This window comes from Paramormyrops kingsleyae, chromosome 24 (assembly GCF_048594095.1).
Source record: "Paramormyrops kingsleyae isolate MSU_618 chromosome 24, PKINGS_0.4, whole genome shotgun sequence".
In the NCBI taxonomy this organism is placed as follows: Eukaryota; Metazoa; Chordata; class Actinopteri; order Osteoglossiformes; family Mormyridae; genus Paramormyrops; species Paramormyrops kingsleyae.
Genome location: NC_132820.1, coordinates 25,513,488 through 25,534,398, shown reverse-complemented (window position 1 = coordinate 25,534,398; position 20,911 = coordinate 25,513,488).

Sequence of the window (20,911 nt, the reverse complement as noted above, 5' to 3'; positions counted from 1 at the left end):
GTTGCCAAACCAAATATATAAAAAATAATTTATTTGCCAGGAATTAAGTTTTTGATATTGAATGAAATGTGTGAGCATGCCCCAGTTAGTGAAAGTGTGTTTCCTACCCCTAGACTCCAGAGGGTTAAAAAGGAACACATCCGCAGACTTCCAAGCTCTGCACAAGAGTTGGGCTAAAACGGCATCATACACCTTCCCAAAACACATAAAATCAGTAAGCTTGGGAATAAAATAGGTTAATCGCACAATAAACAGCACAACAGATCAAAATGTTAATAAATATTAATAAAGTTAACATTGATGAATAAGTGCTAACAGTGATCAACCAAAACAGTGCTCAGTAAAATCTTTACATGTCAATAAATAAAATCCATACCAAATAAAACACACGCACAGAAAAACAAAACACACTTACCTAAAACCCGACGTGTCCTCTGTGTGCTTCAGGAAAATGCATCATGTCAACCCTGTAGGATGGAGTGTCACCACCTAGACGTACCGGGGCAGCTTTCGCCTAGGATCAAGGCAGCTGGATGGATGTCAACTTACCTCCGGGGGTAGGTCGTTTAGGTAGATGGCAGCTTCCTTCTGGGGCCTGGGGGTTTGGGTGAATGTCAGCTTACTTCTGTGATCAGGGTGTTTGGGTGGAAGCGAGCTTACCTCTGGGGTCAGGGGATTGAGTTGAAAGCAGCTTGCCTCTGGGGTTGGAACATTTGGGTGGATGTGAGCTTACATGAGGGGCCTGCATTTTTGGATGGACAGCAGCTTGCCTCTGAGATCAGAGCGTTTGGGTGGATGGCAGCTTGCCACTGGGGTTAGGGCATTTTGGTGGATGTGAGCTTACCTCAGGGGCCTGCGTGTTTGGGTAGACTGCAGCTTGCCTCTGGGATCAGCATGGTTGGCTGATTACTGGGAACAATGTGTTTAAGTGGATGGCAGCCTACATCTGGGATCAGGGTGTTTTGGCGGACAGCGGCTTGCCTCTCTGATCAGGGTGCTTGGATGGACAGCAGCTTACCTCTGTGGTTGGGCCGGTTGCGTGTTTGGGAGCTTACCTCTAGGGCCAGGGCGTTTGGTGGACGGCAGCTTACCTCTGGGATCAAGGCGTCTGAGTGGATGAAAGCTTACCTCTATTATCAGGGTGTTTGGGTTTATGTCATCTTAACTCTGGGGTCAAGGCGCTTGGTTGGATGCAGTTGGTTGGATTGGAGCTTTACCTCTGGAATTAGGGCATTTGAGTAGATGACAGCTTAACTCTGTGATCATTGTGTTTGGGTACATGTCAGCTTACCTCTGGGGTCAGAGCGTTTGTGTGTAGGGCAGCTTATCACAGCTAACTATCGATTAGTTTAACTGAATTTATCCAAAAATTATTATTATTTCTATACCTGACAGACAAAATATTGTGACTTACATATAATGTGACATGTTGTTAATGCAACCAGTAATCAGAAGACAGTGTGACATGTGCTGCACACCAGGGCAATTTCAGAATCACTAATCAGATCTGCAGTTAACACCAAGTTATGGTAAACCAAGTGACGCCTATATAATATACATGTATGGAAATCACACAATCCGAAAAATAGTTTCCCGAAATATTAACACAGAGGTATTTCTCACTCACTATAAAACACGATGTAAATTTCCCTGTAGTAATTAATAGATTAACAGACAAAAAAACCCAGAGTCACACCAACGAAACACAACGCAATGCTAGGGCCAACTAGCAAGAACTGGCTAACCAGGTAAAAATTCGCAATTAACTTCTAAATTATCGAAACTCAGTTACATCAATAAGTACATAAGTTACCACGAAACATACATGTATTAGTTTAATAAAGTCTAAGCAGAAATTATCAAAATAAATACGGTTTTGCTTTTGCTTGCCGGAGCTCAAACGTCGGACATCTCCCTTAGTAAAAGGGTGTGGACTCTGGCCGTTGACAACCACGTGCCGCTCGCGCCACACAACGTCGTTGACCGCAGTCTGTCATACTCTCGCGTGTTACGTCTGACTGACGCGCGCCGCAATAGTGAGATTTAGCAGTACTAACGTTAAAAAAAGCTCTTACTGACCTCATTTTACTGTATCATATGCGCAGTAATTTATCTTGCTTTCTTAAAATAACCAATAAATTTTGGTGCTACTGCTCTGTTTGAGTCCATGAATTATGTCCTGCATAGAAATGTGTAGTGGCAGAACATTTAAACAACTGGATCGCATTTTAAAACATAATCTTATGTAGACATCACACCTCTCCCGGAAGACTCCCGCAAATGCACCACAGCTCCCTCACACCCCCGAATAATGTGCAGCATCCTGGAAATCTGTCCACACAGAAATAAAAGCAATCAAACGCAGGGAAGTGGCCACGTGCCTACAGATCGTATGTTGGGCGTGGCTACGGATCGTCTGTCGCCGCCCCCCAACTTTCACAGCCAGCACCCCCTCCCTTCCCTAAGGTGGGATAATTCAGACATCCCAACCTGCAAAAACTCAATTCAGGGAGGTGCCCCCAACCCCCCGACAAGGAGGGAGATAACTTCAACAAACTTGATTTCAAAGTTTAATTTGTTCATTAATTTCCTCTAGTCAGCGCACTAAATTACGAAGGTCAAAATTATGTATTTTGACAATAATATAAGTAGATTATTTTACCATTTATGCAAATTCCTTAATTTTATTCCATTGCTACTTTACAAAAGTCTTCAAGGAGTCTTTCATGACAGCATTAGCAACTAACCAAGTGTCTAACTAGTGTAGACCTGAATAATACAGCACATGAAATGACACTTGTTAAACTCACCTCAACATGCCTTTTACAATCGTTTAAACCGTCATGGGCAATGCTGAAATCACTGTTGCAAACAGTACATCCTACTTTAATGTAAAATCAGACAGATTGCTTAACTTGCAGCTGCCCAATTACACGTACATATTTTATTGCTGCAGATAATTAAGGCAGGTAATACAACGCTGAAGGTTAGAGGTATAGTACGATTACATATGTACAACATGTGGTCATTTCAGTCAGACAAACGTTTAAAATGGAAAACCAGCTTTTACCGGCAATTTCCATAGCACGTCTTAGTCGAAGTACTACACTGCCATCTATTGGACAAGTCAGGTTACTGAATCGTGAAATGTGTCTGTACTGAAATGGATAAAACAAACATAATATCTTCAGTCATGTTTTCTTTTAGGACCACTACAAGAGGATTATCAGTATGAAGGTTTATCAATAAAAATAATTTATTAAAATAAATATTACAGGGCTCTCCCTGAAAATAAGATGCTCTTAGCTTCGAAAGCCAAGGACACATTCTAGTGATTTTCCAGGAGACTGGACCTAACTAACCTGGGGCCTTATGAAAAACAATCAATCAGTTCATGTTGAAGCTCGCAAGGTGTGGAGAACAAGAAACACAAGTAAGGGAGAAAGGCAAGGTGCAAAGCATACACAAGCAGTGTAACGACATATCAGTTACAATGTATGATTAAAAATGCATCATTTCTCACAGTATGAATAGTGGCCCGTTGCTCCTACTATAGCCTCACGCCTCCAGGGTCATGGGTTCAATCTGCACCCCTGCTGTAATAAACAGTGAAGTTATTACAGTAACATGATGTTCATCAGTAAAATAGTTCAATACTGTAGAAAAAATGCTTTCTGGGCAATATTTATGAGAACCTTGCCGATAAAATACTGTAATGTACTGTAATTCTGTACATGAACTTCAAAAAAATAAACTGTAGAATTTACTCAGATTGAATGATGTAACAATTTGCACTCACTTTTTTGGGTTGACTTTAAACCCTTTTTAAGTAAAGTATACCCAATTCTAGGAAACATTTTAAATAAATAAAGCTATAATCTACCTACTGTCACAGTACCATCCTATAAGATTTACTCAAATCAATTAATATTTCAATATTAATATTAATTAATTTGAATATTAACATTAATTAATATTTCAAATCAATATTTGTACTCACTCATTTGGCTAAATTGGGGTATTATTTTTTATGAGTAAAGTAAACCCAAGTTTATCAAATATCATACCTAATGTATTTAAAGGGCCCTTTTCAGCATTCAACGCAAAGTGGTACCAGGTTTGAAACAAGGGTCTTTGCCAGCATGGCCTGATACAGTTTTCTGTCCCTTTGGGAGTAAAGGTCTTTGCTCAAGAGCTCATTAATGTGGCTATTCTGCCAAGACTGGGCTGTTCTGCAGCTGTGGTATATTTCACCCACCGTCATGAAGGAAACTCTCCCAAATACTGACCTTGCAAGATGTTCTCTGTTGAGATAAAAAAAAAATGGAATAGCTGTGATTGCTCATGTAATGCTTTTTTGGGGTGATGTATTTGTTAATGTAAGGCCATTTTGATTACCCACACTTGGCCTTGTAGCCTTATATTTGCAGAAAAGAGCCTGAGCTGTATGTATATGTATATTTGCATAGCATGACATGGTACTGCCTTTGATTTAGTAGATTTTTAATTCACTGTTATGATGTTGAATAGGACAAGCGCATAAAACCCCAAATATATTGGCTATCACAGCTAAAATGGATCTTGGTGGGATGTGTTGGTTCGTACTCTATGGAGTGATCTTGGGTGGGAGGCTAAGATTGGATGTAGATAGAATAAAAAACCTCAATGTCTTCTAACATCCCCACCATAAGAACACACATTAAGTCCTGCTCATACTAATTCTGGTATCTAAACCATCAGCTTTTCAGGACTCTTTAGCAATTATATATCTCAAAACACACCAAGCCAACTGATACAGAGCAATCAATTTAAACAACCAAAGGAATCCTGAAATAAAACAAGCAATGATATGTGGTGGAGACTAATATCTGTGGCATTCCATTCTCAACTGCGGTGGGATTCTAAATATTATGTAAACATGGATATCCAAAAATGAAGCCTAATTAAAATCAAAATATTAAATGAGCAAAATTAATAAATTTGTTGTTCTATCCCAAGTTGTGATTAAAAAGCAATGAGGCTGCCACCCATTATATCTGCTCTAGGGAAATGCACTTCTGCAGCCACTAGGGGAGCTCTCACCTTCTCTCAGCCCTGCTAAATAATGATGCATAGTCTAACAAGCTTTATAATTTGTGTCAATGAGCACTGCCTTACCGGAAATGCTTTCCCTGGGAATTATTGTAAACATGTATTACGTATTATAGGAGAAATACTTGTAAATGAATTAGATTTATTAACTGGCTCCTGAAATTAAGAACTGTAAATGAACTGACCTTAATGAGTATTAATTAAATTAATTCAGAGACATTGCAGTTCATTCCACATGAAAAGTTACAACTTAAGCTAAATCCGCTTAAATCATTTAGAATGTTTAATAACACATAATACACAAAAACATAACACATAAAAACAAATAATGATGAACTCAAAGTAATGGCTATATTTCCAGCTCCTGAAGGCGTACTTCTCACTCGCTATGCTCACTTTGTTTTTGTTTGAGCTGGTTTCTCATGCATGTAGGTCTCCCGTAGATGACGTCGCGCGTGCGACTGTCAGACAGACATCTGCCTGCCGCTGACAGGTTACTGTGAATTATTATTTCTGTTTTTACAATATAGATGTTAAAGCACTTGATTTTATTGGTAACGCAGCGGTAACATAAAGTTACTTGAAATTGTAACAGTAATCTCATTATCAATTTTTAAATTATAACGCGTTAAATTACTCCGTTACTAAAAACGAATCAAATTCCAGCAACACGTTACTATAAGTGACAATGTAAGAGACAATAAAAAGCAAATGTAACCATTATGTAAATATTTCAGATATTTTACTGAAAGGTATATCACAGGGTACAAAAAACAAACAGCACTGTTAACATGACAAAATACAAAACAGCATATGAAAGCTCACAGAGAAATGTCCAGTCAGGTGGCAGTCCAGGCTTTTGAGTTGAGTACAGACTTTCATTGTCCAGTTGCCCATGCCTTGACAAGCGACATTCTGTTGGTTTACCAAGAATTAACCCACACGGAACAACTGATCAATACTTCCACACACAGATAAGGGAATAACTTTCTCAAAAAGTTTGTTCTCCTTAACTCTCCGGATACACTTTTCGACATGAACCCGCAAACGGGCGATGGACTGTGTTTGTTCAACATCCTGTTTACTCATCTGAGTTTTCTTTGACAGGACAGCAGGCCGGTAAACCTTGCAGGGTACAAGAGTGTGCACAAGAAACCCCATGTCCACCATAATGCCCATGTCAGCTGTGCAGAACAAGAGATGATGGTGTTTGACAAAAGATTTCTGTACAGTCCAGCATCACTTGTGTGTTTGCATATGGGGAAAACTCTGGTGGTAATTGAGCTTGTATGGCTTCTTTTGGTAGCTACAGACAGATAGAACCAAGCAGGTGGTACCAAAAGTGTGTCCAGGTCGTTATAATTCTGCTGACAGTGGTGCGGTGGATACCAAAATGGTTGGCATGATCGCAGAGAGGCAGAGCCACGGAGAGATGCATTAGGAACAGAAGCAACTCGTCTATGGGCGCAAGTTTCTGTTAGCGATAAGAAAGAAAGTGAACTAAAATTAGCAAAAGTACTGCAAACGTACAATTAGTTTTACTGCTTATATAAAAGTATATTTACCACCTAAATGAAATAGTTAAAGATGAAACTTAAATGGGTTGGGGCTATATAACATGATTAATTGCAGCCTTTGTGATCACCTTTGCATTAGTTCATATTTCCATTAAGCACCAATAGGCTAAGCTTTCAGGCTAAAGTCTTATTTAGTGTAGTATGCATTAATCCACGAGACCCTGATAACACAGCTTAGCTGCACTGGCCCTGGTGACCCGCACCATCTTGGTCTTCAAGGCTGGCTGCACAAGTTGCCAAAAGGCCTGGAAGTGATGATGATGATGATGACGATGATGATGATGACGAAACCCTTTATTGCTGTTGCAATACACCATGTTACTAGTCACAAGTACAAGTGAAAATAACTGCCCATCAACCCGACCATACATATACACAAACATCATATTATAGGGGGTAGACAGGTCAGGAAGACAGGGGATATAGGAAGAACAGAGAAAACAGAATTACATGAGAAGAGAGGAGGAGAATTAAAACAGCCCCCAGACTGTACTCCAGTAGGGAGGACATTGTAGGAACAGAAAAAACACATAGAACATAAGAACATAAGAACTATACAAAAGAGAGGAGGCCATTCGGCCCATCGAGCTCGCTTGGGGAGAACTTAACTAATAGCTCAGAGTTGTTAAAATCTTATCTAGCTCTTATTTAAAGGAACCCAAGGATTCAGCTTGCACTACATTATCAGGAAGACTATTCCATACTCTGACTACACGCTGTGTAAAGAAGTGCTTCCTTAAATCCAGTTTGAAATGTTCTCCCGCTAATTTCCACCTATGGCCACGAGTTCTTGTATTTGAACTAATGCTGAAGTAACTATTCGGTTGAACAGCATCCAAACCTGTTAGAATCTTATAGACCTGGATCATGTCCCCCCTCAGTCTCCTTTGCTTGAGGCTGAACAGATTTAGCTCAAATAACCTTTCCTCCTATGACATTCCTCTAAGACCAGGAATCATTCTTGTGACCCTACGCTGCACCTTTTCTAAGGCCGCAATGTCCTTTTTAAGATATGGTGACCAAACCTGCACACAATATTCTAGGTGAGGTCTCACCAAGGAATTGTATAATCTTAGCATTACCTCCCTTGACTTAAACTCCACACACCTGGAGATATACCCCAACATCCTATTGGCCTTTTTTATTGCTTCCCCGCACTGGCGAGAATGAGACATGGAAGCATCAACATACACACCAACGTCTTTCTCATATTCAGCTACCTTTATTTCAGTAGGTCCCATAAAATACCTGTACTTTATATTTCTGCTCCCTACATGGAGTATCTTACATTTGTCTATGTTAAATTTCATCTGCCAGGTGTCGGCCCAGTCACTAATTAAATCAAGATCCCGCTGTAGCTGCTGAGCCGCTAGTTCAGTATCTGCTACACCACCCACCTTGGTGTCATCTGCAAATTTCACCAGTTTACTGTATATATTGGTGTCTATATCATTTATGTAAATTAGGAACAATAGTGGTCCTAAAATTGAACCCTGCGGTACCTCAGCAACATCAGCACATGGTCACTACACCTTACAACATAAAAAGTTGTGACTTGCAACAGGGGAGGGGAATGGGGAGGTGGAGGTAGTCCAGCATAGACAAACAGCCATCTGGTCCTGCAGCCATAGAGGCTGGTCACAGACCCGCCTGTTCAGGTTGAGGGTATGAAGCGGCGAATGCATGGGATGGGGGGAGGGTGCAGTGAGTGCATATCTGTACGTATGTATACTGTATGTGTGTATGTATCCAGGTGTCCTTGGGATTGGGGGAGAGGAATCTTCGATAAACCAGGGCAATGCCTAATCCAATCAGCATCAGACCTGTAATCATGGTTCCGAATAGGTAGATAACATCACTGAGAAGCTCACGACTTTGCAAAGGATTTTGGATAGCGGAGACCAGCGTGGACATTAGAAGAGCTGTGAAATTACAGCTTCTCGCCCGGAAACCCAAACAACCCTATCCTATCTACTTTTGGCTCCCCCCTAATCAGCATTGGCCTTGGCCAAAGCCGCTGCTGAATTAACAACTCCCCCGGAAGAACAAGGCAGTGAGACTCTCTTGCATTCCTCTCCCCCAATCCCAAGGACACCTGGATACACACACACATACAGTATACATACGTACAGATATGCACTCACCGCACTCTCCCCCCATCCCATGCATTCGCCGCTTCATACCCTCAGCCTGAACAGGCGGGTCTGTGACCAGCCTCTATGGCTGCAGGACCGGATGGCTGTTTGTCTATGCTGGACTACCTCCACCTCCCCATTCCCCTCCCCTGTTGCAAGTCACAACTTTTTATGTTGTAAGGTGTAGTGACCATGTGCTGATGTTGCTGAGGTACCGCAGGGTTCAATTTTAGGACCACTATTGTTCAAATACAAGAACTCAGCATTAGTTCAAATACAAGAACTCGTGGCCATAGGTGGAAATTAGCGGGAGAACATTTCAAACTGGATTTAAGGAAGCACTTCTTTACACAGCGTGTAGTCAGAGTATGGAATAGTCTTCCTTATAACGTAGTGCAAGCTGAATCCTTGGGTTCCTTTAAATCAGAGCTAGATAAGAATTTAACAACTCTGAGCTATTAGTTAAGTTCTCCCCAAGCGAGCTCGATGGGCCGAATGGCCTCCTCTCGTTTGTATAGTTCTTATGTTCTTATGCTCTATGTGTTTTTTCTGTTCCTACAATGTCCTCCCTACTGGAGTACAGTCTGGGGGCTGTTTTAATTCTCCTCCTCTCTTCTCATGTAATTCTGTTTTCTCTGTTCTTCCTATATCCCCTGTCTTCCTGACCTGTCTACCCCCTATAATGTGATGTTTGTGTATATGTATGGTCGGGTTGATGGGCAGTTATTTTCACTTGTACTTGTGACTAGTAACATGGTGTATTGCAACAGCAATAAAGGGTTTCGTCATCATCATCATCGTCATCATCATCATCATCACTTCCAGGCCTTTTGGCAACTTGTGCAGCCAGCCTTGAAGACCAAGATGGTGCGGGTCACCAGGGCCAGTGCAGCTAAGCTGTGTTATCAGGGTCTCGTGGATTAATGCATACTACACTAAATAAGACTTTAGCCTGAAAGCTTAGCCTATTGGTGCTTAATGGAAATATGAACTAATGAAAAGGTGATCACAAAGGCTGCAATTAATCATGTTATATAGCCCCAACCCATTTAAGTTTCATCTTTAACTATTTCATTTAGGTGGTAAATATACTTTTATATAAGCAGTAAAACTAATTGTACGTTTGCAGTACTTTTGCTAATTTTAGTTAACTTTCTTTCTTATCTCTAACAGAAACTTGCGCCCATAGACGAGTTGCTTCTGTTCCTAATGCATCTCTCCGTGGCTCTGCCTCTCTGCGATCATGCCAACCATTTTGGTATCCACCGCACCACTGTCAGCAGAATTATAACGACCTGGACACACTTTTGGTACCACCTGCTTGGTTCTATCTGTCTGTAGCTACCAAAAGAAGCCATACAAGCTCAATTACCACCAGAGTTTTCCCCATATGCAAACACACAAGTGATGCTGGACTGTACAGAAATCTTTTGTCAAACACCATCATCTCTTGTTCTGCACAGCTGACATGGGCATTATGGTGGACATGGGGTTTCTTGTGCACACTCTTGTACCCTGCAAGGTTTACCGGCCTGCTGTCCTATCAAAGAAAACTCAGATGAGTAAACAGGATGTTGAACAAACACAGTCCATCGCCCGTTTGCGGGTTCATGTCGAAACGTGTATCCGGAGAGTTAAGGAGAACAGACTTTTTGAGAAAGTTATTCCCTTATCTGTGTGTGGAAGTATTGATCAGTTGTTCCGTGTGGGTTAATTCCTGGTAAACCAACAGAATGTCGCTTGTCAAGGCATGGGCAACTGGACAGTGAAAGTCTGTACTCAACTCAAAAGCCTGGACTGCCACCTGACTGGACATTTCTCTGTGAGCTTTCATATGCTGTTTTGTATTTTGTCATGTTAACAGTGCTGTTTGTTTTTTGTACCCTGTGATATACCTTTCAGTAAAATATCTGAAATATTTTCATAATGGTTACATTTGCTTTTTATTGTCTCTTACATTGTCACTTATAGTAACGTGTTACTGGAATTTGATTCTTTTTTAATAACGGAGTAATTTAACGCGTTTGATAATTGATAATTAGATTACTGTTACAATTTCAAGTAACTTTACGTTACCGCTGCGTTACCAATAAAATCAAGTGCTTTAACATCTATATTGTAAAAACAGAAATAATAATTCACAGTAACCTGTCAGCGGCAGGTTAGAAGTGCTTTTTAATCAAGACTTGGGATAGAACAACAAATTTAATAATTTTGCTCATTTAATATTTTGATTTTAATTAGGCTTAATTTTTGGATATCCATGTTTACATAATATTTAGAATCCCACCACAATTGAGAATGGAATGCCACAGATATTAGTCTCTACCACATATCATTGCTTGTTTTATTTCAGCATTCCTTTGGTTGTTTAAACTGTATCAGTTGGCTTTGTGTGTTTTGAGATGTATAATTGCCAAAGAGTCCTGAAAAGCTGATGGTTTAGATACCAGAATTAGTATGAGCAGGACTTAATGTGTTCTTACGGTGGGGATGTTAGAAGACATTGAGGTTTTTTATTCTATCTACATCCAATCTCAGCCTCCCACCCAAGATCACTCCATGGAGCACAAACCAACACATCCCACCAAGATCCATTTTAGCTGTGGTAGCCAATATATTTGGGGATTTATGCACTTGTCCTATTCAACATCATAAGAGTGAATTAAAAATCTACTAAATCAAAGGCAGTACCATGTCATGGTATGCAAATATACATATACATACAGCTCAGGCTCTTTTCTGCAAATATAAGGCTACAAGGCCAAGTGTGGGTAATCAAAATGGCCTTACATTAACAAATACATCACCCGTAAAAAGCATTACATGAGCAATCACAACTATTCCATTTTTTTTTATCTCAACAGAGAACATCTTGCAAGGTCAGTATTTGGGAGAGTTTCCTTCATGACGGTGGATGAAATATACCACAGCTGCAGAACAGCCCAGTCTTGGCAGAATAGCCACATTAATGAGCTCTTGAGCAAAGACCTTTACTCCCAAAGGGACAGAAAACTGTATCAGGCCATGCTGGCAAAGACCCTTGTTTCAAACCTGGTACCACTTTGCGTTTAATGCTGAAAAGGGCCCATTAAATACATTAGGTATGTTATTTGATAAACTTGGGTTTATTTTACTCATAAAAAATAATACCCCAATTTACCCAAACGAGTGAGTACAAATTTTGATTTGAAATATTAATTGTTAAAATTGAAATTAATTAATATTAATATTGAAATATTAATTGATTTGAGTAAATATTATAGGATGGTACTGTGATAGTGTCAAGGTTGCGGGCGGCTCGGGCACGGGAGCGAGGCATGGTGCAGGCACAAAAAAGGGTGGACGACCCACTTGCGGCTCAAAGAAAAACAAACAGGGTTTATTAAATAAAACAGAAAAAACTACAAAACCAAACAAACCAAAAAGGACCACGAGGGGTCAAAAACTAAAGGGAATAAACTAAGACTAAATCACAAAAACCAAATACACATCAAACACTGAAAATAGCAAAACCATTGAACATCGCAAACAACAAATCACACAAAAACAATGAACCACTGAGGAACTAAACAGAAGCAGGAACTAAAATACTAAAGGGGTAACGAGACTAACACAGGACAGATGAGACTAATTAACAAAGACCAGGGAAACAGGGCACAGGTGAAACTAATAAACTCAAAGGAACTAAACAGGGACACAGGGAAACAGAAACCAACACTAGGGAATTTAAACAGGTAAAGACACAAGCAGGGGCAGAAGGAACAAAACCAAAACCCATATACAAAATCACCAAATACAATAACTAGACAAACTCAACTGAAACACTAGGGAGCAAAATACAAAAACAGGAGGTGGGATTCAAACACAGGACAGAAGGTACAAAGACAACCGGACGCTCAAGGTGTTGAGCCACGAGACCAACAGCACAGGGGAAACTCAAAGACAAACATGAAGGACAAGATGACCAGCAACGCCTGCTGGTCAAACGGGGGAGGGACACGGTAGGACCACAGCAGGGGCTGACCCTGACAGATAGTAGGTAGACTTTAGCTTCATTTATTTAAAATATTTCCTAGAATTGGGTATACTTTACTTAAAAAGGGTTTAAAGCAGAGGTGGCCAATCTTATCCGCAAAGGGCCGGTGTGTATGCAAGTTTTTGCTGCAACTCCCTAATTAGGTCATTAATTAGAGGACTGATTGGCTGAAGAGTCCTCACACCTGGGTTTGAACAGCTGACCTACAGGTTATCCAAAAAACCTGCATACACACCGGCCCTTTGCGGATAAGATTGGCCACCCCTGGTTTAAAGTCAACCCAAAAAAGTGAGTGCAAATTGTTACATCATTCAATCTGAGTAAATTCTACAGTTTATTTTTTTCCAGTTCATGTACAGAATTACAGTACATTACAGTATTTTATCGGCAAGGTTCTCATAAATATTGCCCAGAAATAATTTTTTCTACAGTATTGTACTATTTTACTGATAAACATCATGTTACTGTAATAATGTCACTGTTTATTACAGCAGGGGTGCAGATTGAACCCATGACCCTGGAGGCGTGAGGCTATAGTAGGAGCAACGGGCCACTATTCATACTGTGAGAAATGATGTATGTTTAATCATACATTGTAACTGATATGTCGTTACACTGCTTGTGTATGCTTTGCACCTTGCCTTTCTCCCTTACTTGTGTTTCTTGTTCTCCACACCTTGTGAGCTTCAACATGAACTGATTGATTGTTTTTCATAAGGCCCCAGGTTAGTTAGGTCCAGTCTCCTGGAAAATCACTAGAATGTGTCCTTGGCTTTGGAAGCTAAGAGCATCTTATTTTCAGGGAGAGCCCTGTAATATTTAGTTTAATAAATGATTTGTATTGATAAACTTTCATACTGATAATCCTCTTGTAGTGGTCCTAAAAGAAAACATGACTGAAGATATTATCCATTTTAGTACAGACACATTTCACGATTCAGTAACCTGACTTGTCCAATAGATGGCAGTGTAGTACTTCGACTAAGACGTGCTATGGAAATTGCCGGTAAAAACGGAAAGCTCGTTTTCCATTTTAAACGTTTGTCTGACTGAAATGACCACATGTTGTACATATGTAATCGTACTATACATCTAACCTTCAGCGTTGTATTACCTACCTTAATTATCTGCAACAATAAAATATGTACGCGTAATTGGACAGCTGCAAGTTAAGCAATCTGTCTGATTTTACATTAAAGTAGGCATGGACGGACGGTAAGATGAATGTAGGAGAGACCTGTGAATAAGCTGAAAGTATACATAAAATATGATAAAATAATAAATATTTGTAAACATTTAACTGGATAACGACAGCTTCACAGTACTTATATAACCCTGCACAATTTCTAATATCATCACAGCTCCCTGAAAATTAACAGCTATCATTATAGTACAAATAAGCAGTTATCCAGACATCCCGACTCTCCCGGAAGTTCCGGGAGTTTCCCACATATTGACAGCGACTCCCTGATACCCGCAAATTGAATAAAATATCCCGGAAAGAAGAGCAAGTAAACAAGAGCATGCATGCGAGACAGTAGTGTGAGCATCGCGCACTTGAGAGCCGCGCGCGTACGACGGAATGAGAGAGAGAGAGAAAGAGAGAGAACGTGCATATGTGTGGGTCCCTGCGTTTGTGCCTGTAGCCCGTGCTAGATAGACAGCATCCTGATTGGTTATCGGTTAAGTGGAGCATCATGACAGAGCGAGAGTGCCCCAAAAAACGGAAATATAAAACGTATTTCACTTCAGACTACACAAAAGTGTATCCTTGTTTAATAAGGATGAAAATAATGACAGTGTTGCGTGCTGTACTGTTAGCAACAGTGATTTCAGCATTGCTCATGACGGTTTAAACGACTGTAAAATGCATGTTGAGGGCAGTTTAACAAGTGTCATTTCATGTGCTGTATTATTCAGGTCTACACTAGTTAGACACTTGGTTAGTTGCCAATGCTGTCAGACTCCTTGAAGACTTTTGTAAAATAGCAATGGAATATAATTAAGGAATTTGCATAAATGGTAAAATAATCTACTTATATTATTGTCAAAATAATACATAATATTGACCTTCGTAATTTAGTGCGCTGACTAGAGGAAATTAATGAAGAAATTAAACTGAAATCAAGTTTGTTGAAGTTACATCTCACTCCTTGTCGGGCGGTTGGGGGCACCTCCCTGAATTGAGTTTTTGCAGGTTGGGATGTCTGAAATATTCTACTGTACCTTAAGGAAGGGAGGAGGTCCTGGCTGTGAAAGTTGGGGGGCGGCGGCAGACGATCTCAGAGGCAAACTGCTGTCCACCCAAAAAAGCAGGCCCCTCATGTAAGCTCACATCCAACCAAATGTTCCAACCCCAGAGGCAAGCTGCTTTCAACTCAATCCCCTGACCCCAGAGGTAAGCTCGCTCCCACCCAAACAACCTGGTCACAGAAGTAAGCTGACATTCACCCAAACCCCCAGCCCCCTGAAGGAAGCAGCCATCTACTTAAACGACCTACCCCCAGAGGTAAGTTGACATCCATCCAACTGCCTTGATCCTAGGCGAAAGCTGCCCCGGTACGTCTAGGTGGTGACACTCCATCCTACAGGGTTGACGTGATGCACTTTCCTGAAGCACACAGAGGACACTTCGGGTTTTAGGTAAGTGTGCTTTGATTTTCTGTGTGTGTGTTTTATTTGGTATGGATTTTATTTAATGGCACGTAAAGATTTTACTGAGCACTGTTTTGGTTGATCACTGTAGCACTTATTCATCAATATTAACATTATTAACATTTATTAGCATTTTATTTGATCTGTTGTGCTGTTTATTGTGCGATTAACCTATTTCATTCCCAAGCTTACTGATTGTATGTGTTTTGGGAAGGTGTATGATGCCGTTTTAGCCCGACCCTTGTGCAGAGCTTGGAAGTCTGCGGATGTGTTCCTTTTTAACCCTCTGGAGTCTAGGGGTAGGGGACACACTTTCACTAACTGGGCCATGCTCACATTCAATATCATAAACTTAATTCCTGGCAAATAAATTATTTCTTATATAGCCTATTTGGTTTGGCAACAAACTCATCTTAATCTTAGTGTACTTTGTAAATATGTCAGATTTATGTGAAGTTTGTAATTTGACATTCAAAGTATAGACATTGCAAAATGCAGTTTGGAACACTTGCAGAAACATTATAAAAGTACATAGTATCCCAGATAGCATGCGGATGTGGGCCACTTCGGGCAAATGTGTGGCACTGCTGGCCCGGTTCCGGCACCGGCAAACGGATGTATCGTAAAAGTGGCCCACTTGTGATTAGACAAATGTGGCCCAAATGTCACAAAACAGAGATGGACCACATGTTAAATACTTTATTAAAAAATTGTTATATGGCTTGCGGCTCACTGGTAAAAGGTATACACTGTAAAAAAAAAAAAATCAGTCAAAAAACAGAAAATGTACTGGCAGAAAATTACTGGCACATTTTCCGTTTACGGACTCTTCCTTCAAGTCTCAAGGAAAATATTGAAAATTCACAGTTTTCCACAGGTTGTTGTTCCAAGGAATTAAATAATAGTTTATTTTCATTTTTAATTTTTCATTCTGCCAATTCAGATTTGTTTGTTTAATAAATGATGTTGTTCGCAAAACTACAAAAAGTAATTTGAGAATATAGTAATTCACTACATTCATTATTTTTCATGGCTCAAGGGCCCATAAACATGCATTTATCCAACTGAAGCTGGATTCATTTGCAAGACCCTTAACCCCAAATTGAAAATGGAAGTTATTCTGGATACAAGTGTCTGCTAAATGCTGTAAATGTAAAGGGTGTGTCCACCTCAAAACGACAGTACCCACCCAGACCCAGCACCAGACATCCACGGATGTTGTTTTGTTTTTTTTTTTGTTTTTTGTTTTTTTCCTCAAATTCAAAATCCTTTAAGACATTGGACTTTTGTTGTTTCTAAACACATTTGAAGCCTGATCAGGGACTGTATACAGTTCCTGTTGAAAAGTAGCTCTTACGAGGTTAACATCTGTGAGGTTCAGAAACTGGTCATATGGGCCATAATATGGCCAGATCTCAGACAGAGCCTGGCCACTCGTGGCTAACATAAGGCCCTGCTCTGGCCCAGATGTTAACCTGATGTGGCAACCGAGAGCGGTCCGCTCAATCGCCGTCATTCCATGCGGTATGTGGGCCAGATGATTATGCGTGATGTGGGCCACATCCGGGCCAGAAAGATTTTGCTATCTGGGAAGCAATGCTGGCAGTTTGTCTTGATCCCAGATATCTGATCACCAAAGTCTTGGCTACATGAAGATGACTAAATGGTGTAGTTGCAATATTCATTTGGATAAATGAATAAGAAAAATCTAACTCATGTAACTATTTCTGGCTCCTTTCATTGAATATGTAGCAACTTTCATGTGTATGAATGAGCCATTGTCACTTGGCCACGTCCCTACCCCCCTTTTATGGCGCTGAAGGGGATGTATCTGGATCGCGTTCCACCGTTGCGTTGTTCATCAAATTACCATGCGAATGCGCTAATGCGGCTATTTAGAATGTGAATAGCGATCTTCGGGTGACAGCGGTACTACACACCCCCGATGCAGGTAAAACAAAGTAAGGTGACATGGTTTACTCTTTTGCCGATTTAACCTAATTTTTAAAAGTTTAATACTTCCGACAATGGACGTTTTGAAAAGAAGGCAGATTACGGATTTAGTCAGCGTTTTTTTCATGTTTCTATAATAAGATTTCAGCGAGTTATGAACTGAAATACACAAGAAAGATCGCGGCATTGCCGACGATGCCGTCGACTCCAGAGGGTTAAAGGTCTTAACTTTTTAATAGCATGCATATAAGGTGACATTTTAATTGTTTTATTGACCATATAGTTTTAATTAGGTTTAAATGGTGTATAATTTTATTTGCTGGTCTTATTGCCCTTTTCCTGTTTTATGGGTAATAGTTCTGCAGGTAGTTCTATTTGTTTAATATTATCTTTGAAAGTCTTATTGTACTGTGTTGGCATGATTTTGCATAGTGTGGGAATGTTTCAGCTTTATAGATTGTGATTATGTCTTAATGTAAGTAGTACAAGCATAATATTTATTATTCATGTATTTGAGCTGATTTACATTTTGTTTTGGTATGAAAAGGTCATTTTGATACGTCCCCCATGGAGGGGACCACATATTAAACAGATTTTTGGAACAGGGAGCTTGCCCCGTCTGCTCCAGGCACCGACCCGGTATTGCAGTGCCCCCTGTTGTTGAAAGGCAGAACTGACTGACTGAATGGGTGACTAATAGACTGAGTGCCTCTGGATGGCCAGCTAATTAGCCGCATGTGCTGTGTGGGAGGGGCCCTGTCCGTGCGCGGCCCCCATTTCCCGCCGTTTTTCTTTTTTTTTTTAAAGTAAGGTGACATGCTGTCGTTTGTGCGGTGGGCAGCTGTGCTGAGGTAAGGCATGACGTCATCTTTGCCTTTTGAATTTTCCCTCATGTTTTTTTAAATGATTGCTGTTTTTTGAGAGGACAGGAGGACAGGGAGGACGCCGGTGGCTGCGACGCCCCTGGGCATTCTACTCCGAGCGGGGGCGTCACGGAGGCCCGGCTAACGGCGACCCGCTAAGCGGCGGCCCCATATCCACTCGGGTCTCTCTTCGGTCTTCAGGACCGGTATACGTTTCTTCTCCTTTCCGGGTTGGAAAAAACAAAAGGCAAAAGTGGAATAGTTGACGAAATGGCGTCGGATGGCGTAGCTTCTAGCGGTGGGGCGTAAAGACCTTGCATTCCAGAGCATCCCCGCGCATATGAGAGTCTGCTCCGTACATCTCCGTTCAGGTAAGTCAGCTTCCGGTGTGATCACTAGACTCCATTCTTGTGTTTGTCCCTAAAGAGAACAGCCAGGATAGGAAATGCTGGAAACCCATCCCGACCGGAGTCCATCCCTTCCTGGTGGCACAGTAACCCGAAAGTGTTTGTTAGTGTGGTTTATGTCAGATTAGGAGAGCTGAAATGAACCTTTTGTTGGATGATAGTCGGCGACCAAAACAAGAGCTAGATCACAGAAAAGTGTGACAGCGTCAAAGTGAAATGCCACGCTGGATGGAAGTTTTCTAGTACTGATGAAGGATGTAGAATCAGAATCCAGATATGTTTGCATACAAGGAATTTGCCTTGGTGGTGCTTTTACATGACATTACAAAGAACATACCACATTTAGCAAAGACATATGCAGAAAGGTAATAAACAATAGACTGGCAATTGAGTAATATGATAATTATATGATAATTAAGTTTATTAATGGCAGTAATGATGGTATTATGATATTTATATATGTGTGTGTACATAGTAATCATTGTAGTATGAATATAAACTATATAAATGGTATAATAATTTAAAGGGCTCTTAAATGGTGCCGTTATTAAGTAGCAGCCAAGTCAACTATATGTGCAAGAGTGCAATATGTATACAGAGTTTGCAGTATGTGTGCATAATGTGCAAGAGTGCAGAATATAATCATAGAGGAAGTTTATCAGTTGTTCACTGGTTATGCTGGTTTCACTGCAGCTGACGATTAATTGAACGTCCAGTCAGAGACTGGCTTGGGTAATGAGAGAGACTGCCTGAGGGGAGAAGCTCTTGGCGTGTCTTGTGGTCTTGGTTCTGATTGCCATGAGTCTTCTCCTGGAGGGTAAGGCTTTAAAGACGTGGTGAGCAGGGTGAGATGGGTCCTCAAAGATTTTGTATGCCCGTTTCCTGGTTCTGGTGATGTACAGTGTCTGGAGGGTAGGCAGGTTACTGCTGATTATTCGCTCTGCTGAGTGGATGATGTGTTGCAGTCTGGCCTTGTCTCGTTCAGTGGCTGATCCAAACCAGGCTGTGATGGAGGAGCTAAGGATGGACTCAATGATTGTAGCGTAAAACTGGGCCATCGTGGTTATAACATGTTATTTTGGATCAGGCAGTTGTGAGAGTTCAGTCCGCATTAGCTCCGATAGAATAGTATTAAATGCAAAGCTAAAGTCCACAAACAGAATCCTAACATATGTCTCAGGGCACTCCAAGTGTCGGAGCAAGAAATGTAGTCCAGTGTTAACTGCATCGTCCACAGGTCTGTTGGTTCTGTAGGCAGACTATAGAGCAGGGGTGTCAAACTGCAGTCCTGGGGGGCCAGAGCCCTGTGTAGCTTAGTTCTTTCCCTGTTCCACCACTAATGATTCAGCTCAAGAGCTGTGTGGTAATTAGCACAAGGAGTTGAATCAGGTGTGTTAAATGAGGGGAAACCCAAAAATGTGCAGGGCTCTTGCTCTCCAGGACTGGAGTTTGACACCTGTGCTATAGAGGGTCAAGCGATGGGTCTGTGATGGTTTTAAGGTATGACAGCACAAGTCTCTCAAAAGCCTTCATTACCACTGATGTGAGAGCCACTGGTCTGTAGTCACTGAAGCAAGAGACTCTGGGTTTCTTTGGAAAAGGTGTTATTGTGGATGATTTAAGATACAAAGATCCAGTGACTAATTGAAAATATCTGTGAAGACAGGTGATGGTTGATCTGCACAGTGCTTCAGAGTGGCTGGGGAGACCAGGAGCTTTCCCTGTATTCTGACTCCTAAAGATCTTGTTTACATCTCTGTCGTTGATTCTCCTGGGAAGGTGGCTGGACGTGGGGGGGGGGGGGGTTGAGCTGGGGAGAGTGTGGGCGAGGTGTGAAGGTACCCAGGTGTGAAGAAGGCCATTGAAAAGGTGAGGGCTGTATGATGCGCGAATGTGGCTTTTCAAACCCGCAGTAGAATTTGAACAGGTTTTTGTCACCACTCCTGTAGGCTACATCTTTTGTTTTATGAAGCTGCCTGAGTTCAGTTGTAAACCATGGGTCGTCATTATTATAGCTGAGAACAGACTTTTTGGGAATGCGAGAGTCCTCGCAGAAGCTTATGTGCCATGTTACAGTGTCCGTGTATTCATCCAAGCTGTTAGTAGCAGTTTTGAAAACATTCCAGTCTGTCGAGTCAAAGCATGATTTTAATTGCTCTACAGCTCCACATGTCCAGTGTTTCACTCTAGT